This window comes from Anser brachyrhynchus (assembly GCF_964034855.1).
Source record: "Anser brachyrhynchus genome assembly, chromosome: 3".
Taxonomy (NCBI): domain Eukaryota; kingdom Metazoa; phylum Chordata; class Aves; order Anseriformes; family Anatidae; genus Anser; species Anser brachyrhynchus.
The window spans coordinates 62677400-62691330 of NC_137696.1; the positions used below are offsets into that span (position 1 = coordinate 62677400).

The 13931-nt window shown below is 34.9% G+C and overlaps 1 protein-coding gene across 3 annotated transcripts in view; it reads right to left on the reverse strand.

Moving 5' to 3' along the window:
- LOC308193401 (uncharacterized protein) overlaps positions 1-13931 on the reverse strand; it is a 272471-nt gene that overhangs the window by 55056 nt on the left and 203484 nt on the right. Inside the window, exon 6 of one of the 3 annotated variants that reach the window (XR_013949600.1) lies at positions 3111-3256. The exons of the other annotated variants lie outside the window; for them this stretch is intronic. The gene's annotated coding sequence lies outside the window, so the exon portion shown is untranslated. Of the gene's footprint in view, positions 1-3110; positions 3257-13931 lie in introns of those variants that run through there. 3 annotated transcript variants of the gene reach the window in all.

A 13931-nucleotide genomic window follows, 5' to 3' on the forward strand; every position in this document is an offset into this window, starting at 1 on the left:
GCTTTTGTTCACTGCCATTTATTCTGTTTTTCCCAAAGACATTTATTAATACATAATGCAATGGAGCCAAGGCTGACTATGTTCTTTCCTTCCTGCATGATATTTCTATTCCTCCAGGAGAAAAAAGAACAATGTCTTCTGACCTCTTTGCATTGTACACATTTAATAAGAAATACAATCCATTTTTCCATATTACACTTTCAGATTGCCTGATCATTTAATCATCTACCAGAGATATTTATGTTCTACAAAATCAGTAGTAAGAAGTTTCACTTCCTGAAGTGACTTTTCAGTTATCCTTCTCTTGCCAATTTGGACATTACTTTCCAGTGATAATAGGCTATATTGTTTGTCAACATGTATGACAAGAGAAGGGAGTGATAAATAATGATGAATTTGAATTAGTTTGCTAGACCACACTGAGTTCCTTAGACTTAGTGAACAATAAATTCTTTTTCAGCCAGTGTCATATATCTAAAAGCAGAAAATGAAATCCTCCTTTAAAGAATGACAGCTAATACCTATAGTCAAGAGACTTCCAAACCAAAGCTTTTGCTACAAAGCAAATGTGAATTTCCATGGTGAGATAGTGTTACTTCTGCAAATTACATTACTGAGATTATTAATAGAAACATTTTTGTAGCTCTTACATGTTTGAGCAATTTGAAGATTCGTTTCAAAACAGAGAAATTAGAACAAAATGCCAAAATTCTGAATAAATTCAGTATAAATATGGCTCAAAATTCAACAGAACTTGGCAAAAAATTACAGAACTGAAATAAAACATGACTTAAAGTGTCAAAATTAAAAAACCTAGTCTATTCTATTTGCCTTCCAAAAGAGTTTATCTCAAAAGATTTTTTTCAGTAATAGACAGTTCTTTCATATGAAGTAAAAAGGCATAATGAAATCAGATTTTCATACTTACATACAAACAAACTGAGTAGAAAGACATTTTTCCACCCTGAAGATAATTAAATTCTTGCATAATCTATTAAAGATGTGATGGAATCCCTCTCACTTTAAAATCAGGACTAAGCAGACCTTGCTAAAAACATTTTATTCTGAAGTTATAGTCATGTTTCAAAATTTATTTGTTAAAGTTTTCCATTTGATAGTTCACTAAAATAAGACTCACTTCATTAATGGTCTTTTCAGGCCTTTATAATATTAATTATAAATCACTCTGCATTTATTGTGTACCAACCGATAAGATATATCAGATTTTGATAAATGTGCATGTAATGGAACATTTCTTTGTAAATTTATTAATATTATCCTATATTTATTAAATTACAAACAAGTAATATGATATTTCAGATGTGGTAAAAGTACATCAATTTAACAATCCCTTATTCACATTCTGTATAGGGCTATGCTATAGAACTTACTGTTTCAAGGAATATCTATTTGAATTATACATTGACATACATCTAGTGTTCATTAAAGTATGTCCTTCTGACATATTTTGAAGCATTTTTTCTCGAGTATTCAGTGAATTATAGTGGCAACTTTCCTGATCTTTCCAGTTCTTAAAAGTTAATTATTATTGCAATCATGAAGAGTCCTTTAGTCCTGTATTTCCAAATTTTCCCTCCCTAGCTTTCAAAGCTCGTCCTGAGGTATTGAAGTGATTACTACACCTTCAATTTACAAGCTTTAAATAGTGCATCTATTACAGTTGTGATAGCATAAATATACAGGGAAGGAGGAATTTGACCAGAGTCCATATCTCCTTCAGACTATTGATATTTCTGGGGAAAAAAAAAGAAAAAAAAAGTTCAATTTGGGGATTTATGTTATAACTTGGAATCTTCTACATGCACATATTTATTCTTTCTGTTCTATATGGAAGTTTGAGTTATTTCATATCCTCTTTTTTTTTTGTATTACTTTTATTTTTTATTACATTATTTAGATATTCCTCATCCCTTGTGCGATATTACATAGAAGTCTGAAGTCATTTTACGTTGCATGTCTAAAATCTTACTTGACAGTTTTGTTCACTGCTTGCTAGCAAACCATGAGCAGAATAAGTTATATTTTAGCAAAAACAAAGAAATAATGAATCTAACAAGTACCAAATAAAACATATAAAGAATAAAAATGTAGCTTGGACATTCATAATAGAAAAGTGAATACGTAAGAACTGAGCTTAGTCCCCCAAACTGTATATTTACCATATAATTTGATGCCAGAGAAAAATAGGCTTAATAAATCATTTAACATATATGCATTAGGTTTACATGAGCATTGCTCTTCAGGCACCAAGGTGCCTGAATCAGAACCAAACCACTGAGGTTCCACTGAGCTCCATCCCTTTGAGGAACACTGGTGTGCTGGTATTCTCCTCAAGGAGGTAGAACAAAGGTTGTACAGTAGTAGAAGCATATTCACAAGAATCCTGTAGTTCACACTGATCAAATTTTACTTCATTTAGACCATGAAATATAGGCCAGGTTTTAGTTGCTTAAACAGGTGTTTGGTCCCTTTTGAAACACCCTTGCAATTCCCATCAAATCTCTAGTAGTTATACCAGAAAAGGAGAAGCAGGATATAGCCTTTTAGGTCCTGTGTCATATATGCCAGGCCAATGTAGATGTCTCATACATGCCAGCATGTTTCAAATGGCACTAAGTGTTTATTTTAAGGCAGTTCAACTGAGAAGATAGAGAGCAAAGAAAAACAATGAATGCATTCAATGTCTCAGTTTCTTCCAAACCTTCAAGAATTATAACCATAAGACATCAGTCAGATTCTGCCAGAATGCCATGAGTTTATGCATGGACTTCTTTCGAGAAGTGGGGTCAATCTACAGTGTCTCCAAATACTTTGTTTCTTCCTTACTTGGTCATACAATTGAAAATGTTGTATGTTGAATGTTGAAAATGTATACCATATATATATGTACACCATATATATACCAATATATATACCATATATATACCAAAGTATACCATATATATATTTGACCACACAAAGACAACAACAAGAAGAAACAACAACATAAAAACCTCCTCACTTCTGTCTTCTGCCAGACTTTAAGATATCTGTTGCTAGATTCTCCTTCTAGACTCACCAGCCCTCAGAAAATTCCTTGTCAGAAAGTTCCCAAATGAGCATCTTTAGGAGATCAAAGCTTTTCAGCAGTTGATCTGTTGCTTAGTTACCAACTCCCTGGAGTTATTACTTTGTTTGGAGTTATAACAGCTTTGTCCTGAACAGGAGTCAACATTCTGTCCAAACGGGCTTCCACCTGAAAAGAGGATCATCAGTGTTTAGCAGCCCTTTGATCACCTGTCTTTAAAACTGCAACACAGAAAAGGAAGTAAAAAGATGATAGAGAGGGACATCAATCCCACATACAAGGTATATTTTACAGACTTAACACATGAAGTCATGGAGTGTCTCCAGTATCAAACAGAAATTGAAGGTTCTGCACAGACAGGTTCACAAACTGTCATATCACATTTGGAAACAGAAATTAAACTCCTGAAACTCTAACTGTGAAGGACAGCCAAGTCAAAGGTTCTGGCAGTCTTATCTAAAATTTAATAGAGAGCTGTTTAATTTAAGATGTTAACATTAAAAAAAATATCTGGAAGACACCCAAGACATTATAAAGCTATGATTTTCCAAATATTCTTCACTTAGTACATCCTTTAATACCATCTTTCTCATACAAATAATTAAGCATTTCGTTTTCTTTTTAAATGTCTTGGGAATTAACATAATGTCAATTTTCTGTTCCAAATTCTGAATGCAAATACGAAAAGAAAGTACATAGTACAAAGGGGCCGTATAGTTTTTTTCTACAGACAGGTTGTAGAGGACAAAGGGATTTTGGTGTCAATATCACATTTATTTCCTACTCAGTCTTCACCCTGCAGAATGCAACACCTTTATTACCTTTAATAATGAAAGCCTATTATTTCTGCAAGCAATTCTTGGCAATCCTAGCAAATCCCTCGCATAGTTGAAGTTGAGTATATTTGATATCTGGGTATTTATCATCATTTTAAGAATGAAATAACTGGAACTTAAAGTAAAATATCTCTGTCCAGTTATATTTCTCAAAAACACAATCCTCTGATTCATCAGGAAAATCACCAAGAAAACAACCACACCTTTATATACATATATGCATGGACCATAACAGAATATATTATAAATTTGTTATGCATTTACACTTAGGCCATAAAAGAAAAAACATACAACATACAGTACACAGACACAGATATACACATATATTATATACACTTACTCTTTAATTTATATATATGCATACATACACATGTATATAACGATGTATATTAGTGTGTGTACATACAAAATATACATATATATATAACATATTCTAGCATTACAGACTTGTTTATATCCTAAAAGAGCAATTCACACACACACACAAAAAATCTTATTAATAAAAATCATCATTTTCTCCATTTCCTCTTTTCACAAAATCTGACCACAGCAAAAATAATAATAATAAAATAATAATAATAATAATAAAATAATTGCTCCTTGTTGCTCTTCTAATCCTTCACACAACACCAGTGGTTTCGAAACACATGTTAATTCTGGATAATTTGCCATAATCTCAAAAGTCCCAGATAGTTGTTAAAGGTAAATAAATAAATAAATAAGACAAAACTATTTACTAAACTTCAAAAGTCATAAGAGACTTTTCCTGAAGTCCTAAGATGCATTTGGCTCATATGTTTTCCTGCTTAAGAAAGAGGGTCTCCTCACAGAAACGCTATCCTCATTTGCAGGACTAAATAAAAGGGTATGCATCAGAAGGTTAGAGAGAACTAGCAAAAGAACTATAATAGTGAAATAACACTGAAATTTTTTCATATTAAATCTGTCATGTGACAAATCTATTAAAAATGGTAGTTTTATCTTGAGATCACTCAACGTGCGATGAAGCTATCTGTCTCTCTTTACACTCATCTCTGCCAAGAGTTCAACAGACTGCAGTTGTATGGCCTCAGAATTCACTGCAAGAAATGAACATTTACTTGACTAAAGACAAGGTTTTATCAGAGAGGAGAAGATAATGCATTACACAGCTCCACATTCAGCAATCAGTGTCTTCTGAAAGCCTCTCTAATCGATGGCACTTCAGTGGAGAAACGTGAAACTTTAATAGACTCCCATTTGCAGTTTCACTCATAACTGAACTGGAATTTGACAGTAGATAATTTAGGTGTGGGGCCACTCAGCAATAGCTAGGCTTGCCAAGCCTGATGTTCAAACTTAATCAGTTGCCACGGGTAGATAGCTGCACATCCTGCGGATCGCAGACCTTCAGAGAACTCAGTGGTGCAGGATATCATTTGCAGAGGGAGCTTGGCTGCTGGAGCATACTCATGGGCTGCTGTGGAGCCACTGCTCAGCAGGACGGAAGGATTTTCCAGCCCAGAACAAAGCCCTGGTTGCAGAGCTGAGATGATGCCACAGCTGTGTGGCCATGATGGGCTGTGGCAAGCTGCCAAGGCCACATTCTCATGCAGATTTAGGCCTGTCAGTGTGCAGTGAACCTGAAATTGGTACAAGGAGTGCAAATGTGGGCCCCTTTTTGGAACAACTAATCTCACCTATTCAACTGTTTGGAGAAATTAACTCGGAACTTTGATCATATATCATAGTGAAGGAAAAGAAAAAAAGAAAAAAAAAGAAAAAAAAAAGATTTACTTTTTACCCTCTGGTGGGGTAAAAATCAAAAATGTCTTATACTGCCTCAGCGGACAGCACAATCCCTCTACACACTCTTGTAGATGTTGCCTGTGTAAATGCATTCTGTGAAAGCACAGCTACACATTTCAAATCTATTTTATCTACTTTGTAAAGAAGGGAGTTTTTAACAGGTGCTTATGGTAGAAACAGAAACAAGGAGACATACAACATGTTTCTTCCATACAACAGAAACATTCAGCCAAAGGTGATCTAGGGATGAGCCAGTGACTCCCACATTCCCAGCAAGGCTTTGATAAATTGGAGATGTCATTCCTTGGGGAAGAGTCAGAAGCAGAAACACAGTGTTTCAGGTAAAGAACTCCACAATACCAGCAGTACATATGTTGTATTGCATCCTCACACTCAAATCTGGCAATCTTTACACAAATTGTTGGAGTAATTCTACAAAGTTTAAGCTGATGAAGATTCCAGAAATAGCAAAGAGTATTACAGGGGGAAAAATCCCATCTTGAGTATAACTTTGTAGCTGACTCTTCTGCACAGTATTTTCAAAACCTGCATGATTGGATATGGTTCATGGAGCTAGACATGGTTCATTAGACAAGTGTTCATAATGGCCTCCTGTTACATCTGCTGAAAGTAAAATGCTTTGATCTTGCATCCAGGAGCAGATTTTGAGACTGCCTACAATATCATGCATGCTGATGGTAATTTACCCTTAATTTTCCCATTCAGTTTGCACTGCAAAACAGCAGGGTGGTTGGCTTAACTCTAAATGCTGTAGTGTCAAAAAATCAGCAGGAGCCACTGCCAGTATTCATGTGAATTTTTTCTCTTCAGATTTGAAACAGAAAGACTTTATATTTATTTATTAATATTCCATAGCCAAGGAGATAGACAATTATCCTATCATATTCCATGAGGCTCCCAGACATTTATTAAAATCAATCGACTGGTTTATTCATCTTCAGCAATCAACTATATATGCCTCTATCTGTTAACTCAAATTCCATATTAATCGAATACTATATTAATTCTTAATTACTTTCATAAGTATATTGCTAATATTTATTGACACAAAACTTTTTTTTTTCCCTCTTAATGAAGCTGAAGATATATGGCCAAAGTTTCATTGTTTTCATGTGTTTTGTTGTTGTTTTGTGTTTTGTTTTGTTTCTTTTAAGAATATAAATTTGGTTTTCTGGGAAAAAAAAATCCTCTTATTTGCTTCTAAATTCCTATGTTAGTCTAGAATCAGAAAACCCAAGAGGTTTTTTTGTTGTTGCTGTATAAATCAGATATTTTCATGTACCTGGTGTATTACATGTTCAAAATGGGAAACAAATCATTGGTCCAAAAGGTCTCAAGACACAGTGAATCTGGTTCAATACATTTCTTCAGAAAATAAAAGTGGTGTGTATATATATGTGTGTGTGTGTGTATATATTAGTCGAGCCAGAGAATTTTCTGCTTGAGAACTGAAACTCCCATGGAGTAATATTAACCATAAATAAACGGCACTTTTATTGTTTGTTTCATCAAAATGAGGATTTCACTCTCTGTTCATGGCTTCCACTCTCCCAGTAATACAGACCTTCAAACGTAATCTCAGCCACAGGCTGCTGCTTCTGCTTCACAGCAACAGATTCTCTCAATAGTCCCTGTTTGCAGAGGGGATTCAGCTACACATTTTCTCCTCTCTTCTTACTAGGATGAACTGTGAATGATTTAGCTATAGAAAAATGTGACAGCCACTTAATACGTGCAAAGAAAATCCACCTCAACAGTAATTTATTATCCAGATCCTGCTCCAGAGCAAAGGGTAGGTGGCATAGTTTTACTAAATGAGTCAAAGAACTATTCTGTACAATATATCTTTGAAGTGGCAAGTACTGAAACATAGAATATAAACCTAAAACATTTTTTGAAATTTTTCATGATGGTTTGATGAGAAATAAATTGAAATAGAAAGAATAACAAAATCCTTTTAAAAAGCCTGTTTTATTTTTTTATGTTTTATTCTTTATTTTTATATTTTTTTCACTGGATTGTCTTATTCTCCTATACAACACCTAGGTAAAAATCTCAACAGTCTGAGCCCTGTCTTTTTGAGAACAGCACTGCTCTTCATAAATTGATTCTTAGTTTATTAATTATATTCTTCTATTTTATGTCTACATACATTGTTTATTCTTGTTGTCATAAAAATAAAAATAAAAAAGATCACCAACTTTAATGCATCACATTTTAATGAGGTACCAAATCTAACTAATGACAAACATCATCACTCCTGTGATGCATTTCACAAACACAAAAAGTGAGCATTTAAGTACGTTTAAAAATGAAATCCAGAATTTGGGAAAGATCACTAAGCACATGACCAATGTCATTCATTTCAGTACTGCTGGAAGGTATTCACAAACTAGAATGATGGATAGAAGCAATGAACTTGTGATAACAACATATCAGGAGCCCAAATCTTACTTTTAAATGCTTTTAAATTCCCCCTGAAGTTATGAGCTCTTAGGCTACCAACAGATGTTGGGTGCATCTCACTTCATGTAGGTGTCTAAAAGTTAGTACTCTGAATCTAGTCTAGTTATCCAAGAATATCTTCATCAAATTCTTCCTTTCTTGGGGATAAACTTACATTTCCAAAAGGCAATTGATCTCATACAGAGATAGGTGATTAAGATTGGGAAGGTGCCTTGTCATCTCTAACTGTCTCTCCACAGACTGGAAAGGGTGGATAGATTAGACTTCAGGGGGTTATTTTTCAACAGGTAAAGTGAGATGAATTCCCTTGTCACTGAACATGCACTGCTACTTAAAAAGTCCTTAGGTGTGAGCTTAGGTAATACCATTGAAAATATGTAATTACAGTGGAATGGAATACTTTGACCTTAAGAGTATTCTTGACAAAATATTATTCTTTTCCAACCCAAAATGTTTTACAGATCTATATCAGGTTTCTACTTCTGACTAATTATGTAGTTGCTATTACATGCTACATAAGTATATAGACAGTCCCCCACCAGTGTCTGATTTTCAAAGGTCCATCTTTCCCATAGCTCAGTCAGTGATGTTTGATCCTTCTTAGCCTAACTAAGACAACAAAACAATACCTCCATAGACTTGAATCACTGTCTAGAAATGACAAATCCTTTCATTGGGTACTAAAGAAGGTGGATAAGGCAGAAGTTGGGGGTCATCTACGCTCCTCATTGGGTTTAGTGAAATGTTTGAGCTTGGATGGAGTGGGTCCCAGCCAAGTGTCCCACCTCAGGAATCAGACAAGGGAAATAAGCAAAAGCCAGCTACCACAGTGTATAAGATGGTAAGGTTATTAAATGAAACCTCCATAAAACAGGTCTTTAAAAAATTATATTATTACTAAACTACAGTGTAAGTCATAAAAATTCAATTACATTTCTGTCACTGTCTTGAATTTTGCTTAAAAAGCCCACTGCTGTTTCCACTTGCCTGAGCTTGTGTACGTTATGCAACTGTACTCCACAGAAAATTTGAATCTATGACAGCTCTCAGTATGAGACCTGAACTCTAACAAAATAAATAAATAAATAAATAAATAAAAAAAAATAAAATAAAATAAAATAAATCCTTAGCTGGGAGATCAGCAGTGTTAAGTCAGTATAATTTCCTAAATGCATGCAGTGTATGACCCTGCAGTTGTGATGTGCTGATATCAGTGCTGATGAGGTCAGTGTTAAGCCTATCTGCTTGAGAATAAGATTGATGGAGTTAGAACCTGTACCTGTTTTTGGCAGCTGTGAAAGTCAGATTGCCAGTTTTACATAGAAATGAAAAGTGGTAGGAAATCAAAATCATTTCAGACACACTGAGGTTACAGGAAACATGATTACAAAATCATAAAACAATGAAAAGAGCAATCAGCTGCAGGTACAATTCTTGAAAATGCTTCTAATACATCTATCAAAACTAAATATTATGTTTTCTGCTACATCTAGCCTATTAATAAAGATAAATTTATGTTAATATGCAGAAATGTAATATAATTCAAGATGTTTATGTGACTTCTGATTAAAAAGAAAAAAAAATGTGTAGTTTTGCACTTTTGCAAATTAAATTGTGTAGCATTTTGTTATAAAATTCACAAGCATAACCTGCATGGTGAATGATATTTAATAATCTGGTTTACTGTATAAAACACAACATTTGGTGTAAATGATAATAAACAACCTACTTTTTAATTAGTTATTTCAGTTTTAGTAAGCAAGTTCCTACTAATGTTCCAGTTCTACTCTGTCACTTTCTTTTGTCTGGATCACCAGGTAATGTTACAATTAAAGAAGTTATAGCTTATCATTATAATAAGCTAAACGAAATGTGGGAAGCTTGTTGCTTCATTCCTGTATGTCTGCTGAATTTCTCCTTGTAGAAACATAATGACATTGATAAATATAATTCTTTCCATTTTTTTTTCAAACATTAAAGCACATATTTATTTAACCAAGCACTAACAATATTTCAAAAGGCCTGAAGATGTTAATTTTCTCATTATTACCACAACTATTTACTGGTCATAATAATGTGTTGTATTTTTACAGGCTAGTTAGGAGAACACAGCCATAAAATTTCATTATATTTATAAGCAGTGTCATACTTGTAAGGTGTAGTCATCTAGATGATTAGACAAGTCAAACTAAGCTCAGCATGTAACTTATACTCCTGGCTATATGGTCAGATGGTGAACTCAGACTGGATTATCTTGATTTCTCCTTCAGAATTCTTCATACTACTTTCTGAACACTTAGAAGAAAACAGGAGGCAAAGATGTCTTGCCTGAACTTGATAAATAGAAAGGTTAGTAGTGTCTGGATTTTTTTAGAGAAGAGTACCAAGGTTTTCAAGGGTAACTAATTGCTTTGTATGTCCAGTAAAATATTTACTTAATAACAACGACACTGTGTGATTAGTTTCAGTTCTTTAATTTGTCAGGATTTTAATCCTTAATCCATAAATTATGCTGGAATTAACTCAGGAAAACTGAATCATTTTCAATGCTAAAATAAGAGTATGAAATTCAAATCCACCATTTTCTTCAACACTGTTCTAAACTGCTGTATATGTAATTTTGAATGTCATAATGTTTGTTTTTCAACAAGTAGAAAGTCTTTACATCTTGCATCTGTCCATGTGCAAAATGAGCTTTGAACATTAAAATACATTATTTGTACATTTGGTTTTATTTTTTTCTGGCCAGCACTCATCTCAAATTTACATTTTTTTACAGTATTATAAAAACAAGCACACAAGTAAATAGAAAACTGGAAACATGCCTCTTTATTTTTTTTTTCTTTGTCATTGGTAGGACATTGTCCTACTTTGTCAAGTTTTTGAAATGAACCTTGTACTGCTGGTTCACTGCATGTTCCCAAATGAATAGAGTTACAGGATAAAAATGGAATTCCTGAATATGCCATAATGCTAAAGAATACATCTCTTTTTTAAGTTTTTGTAATGAATTTTCTAAAATTAAAAGGCAATGAACACAATTTTCTGAACAATGAGGGGTTTGTATTAGATCTACAATTTGAGCCATTGTAGGTTTTTGCCACATTTTTCTGAGGTTTGTTACTTTTTAAACTGATTTGCATGTATCATGAAAGTTACCCAGCTGTTCAGATGAATACATTATTTTGGCTTTCAAACAAACACACACACAAACACACAAAGCAAGACTATGCTGTGTGCGTAGGGAAGGAAAGGAGGAATAGACTCAATTATACATTATGCTTCATATATAAAAGAATTATATTTATACAGAGAAAACAAAAGTCAATTTTAAAAATAAAGGAATATATATGCCATATAAGTGAGTATTAAATGCCTTTCTACACTGTGAAACATTGGTAAAGATTAATAAGACCAGGGAAACGAGACACTCTAAATGAGGCACTCTAGGAAAGGAAGAAAAACACTCAGTCAGCTTCAACAAAGAAGACAGAAAGTGAACATGATGGTCTTCTAACGTATATTGAACAGTTCTTAGTGTCTAACACTAGGAAATAGAAACAACATTACACAGTACTTACTACCTGTTGCATTTTTTCTCTGAAATTTCCACATAATTTTGCTAATCCCTTCCGAGAATTTATGAACCACTTGTTCTGCATTCTAAAAACCTCCTGAGAAATACCTTTTTTATAAAATTTAGATGCAGTAAAGTTTAGATTGTAACTGTTTTTCTAGCTGGGATCAAAGCCTCATATAAGCCTGTACAGGTCCACCAAGTGTTATGGTCTTGTTTAAAACGGACACCTTTGGGCAGTGTTGCATCACAGTCACAGAATAGTAGAGGATGAATGGAGACTGGTGATCATGTGGTCCAACCTTTGCTCAAAGGTTGCTCAGGGCCATATCTAGTTGGATTTTGAGTACCTCCAAGGTTGGAGACTCCAAAACCTCTCTGGGCACCCTGTATTAGACCACCCTGTCAGTTAAAAACCAAACTAAACCAAACCAAACCAAACCAAACCAAACCAAACCAACCAACCAAAGAGACAAACAAACAAAAAAACAACTAGTGTTTAAAAGCAAAACTCTTGTCTTCTTAACCTCACCCTGTCAGATATTGACACATTGATAAGATCCCCCTCAGCCTTTCTTTCTCCAAGCTGCACAGTGCCATCTCTCTCAGACATGTTTTGTATAATAGATGTTCTAGTCCCTTAATCAATATTGTGGTCCTTCTCTGGACTTGTTCCAACATGTCCATGTCTTTCTTGCACAAGAGAGCCCAGAACTGCATCTGGAACTCCATGTGTCTCACCAAAAGCTGAGCACAGGGGAACGATCATTTCCCTTGATCTGCTGGCAAGATTACTCTCGTTGAAGCCTAGGAGGCAGCTGACCTTCTTTGCTGCAAGGGTACATTGCTAGTTCTTGGCCAACTTATTGTCTAGTATCACCCCTTGTCCTCCTTTGTAAAGCTGCTTTCCAGCCAGATGGCCCCTAGCTTGAAGTGGTACATTGGACTGCTCCTCCTAAGGGCAGGACTTTGCACTTCCCCTTGTTGACTTCATGAAGTTCCCCTTGGCCCACTTCTCCAACCTTCTCAGGTTGCACTGAATAGAGGTATCCCATCTGATGTATCAGCCGAGTGGTATATCCCAGTTGTATATTATCTGCAAACTTCTCGAGGGTGCATTCTCGCTCATATCTAAGTCTCTCATGAGAATGCTGAACAGCATTTGCCCACTGTGGACCCCTAAAGCATACCACTAGCTTCCAGCTGGATATTATGCCACTGATTGTGAAACTCTGAGCCTGGCAGTTCAGGCTGTTTTCAGTGCATCTCACTGTCCTAGTCTGTACTTTATCAGTTTGTCTGTGAGAATATTATTGGGGGCAATGTTGAAAGCATTATTAAAATCAAGATAAACAATATCAGATGCTCTCCTTCTGTCCTCAGAGCTAGTCACTTCATCAAAGAGGGCTATTGGTCTGATCAAGCATATTTCCCCTTCAAAAATTCATGCTGACTACTCCAATTTCATTCTTGTCCTTTATATTTTTAGCAGTAGCTTCCAGGAATACTTCCACTATCACCTTCCCAGGGATTTCAACAAGGCTGACTAGCCTGCAGTTCCCTTCAAACTAATCTTTCAAAGGTAATCCAGTGTGACCTTGTAATGACAATGGTTAGCTTCCTCATTGCTCTTGGGTGCATCCCATCAGATCCTGTGGGCTCATGTATGTCCAATTCATTTAAGTGTTCCCGGGACCTGATCCTTCTTCAGAAAGGGTAAATGTTTCTTGCTCCATACTTTCCAACTGGTAACAGGACCCTGTGAGTGCAGTAGGCAAGTCTTACAAATAAAGACTAAGGTGAACAAGGTATTAAGCACCTTGCTCTTCTCTGTGTAATTTTAGTATAAGTAAGAAATACTTTCTATGGAAACTAGACAGGTTCCTTTCAAATTCTACTAGGTTTCAACTGACAATTTTCATTTGACCCTCCTTTCCCTACCCCTGTGTGAAAGGACTGGCTTTCTACTCTGAAAATATGGGAGAATTAGTTCTGCAGTAGATTCAAGCTTCAGCAGACCAGATACACCTTTTGTATGATTACCTCTCTTTTCTTTTCCTGGTCAGTAATAATAGTTTTCTTCAGTAAGCCTGGGTGTAGTTCTTAGTATAAGATAACATAAGAAATAGTACAAGATAGCCACTAGAGAAAGAAT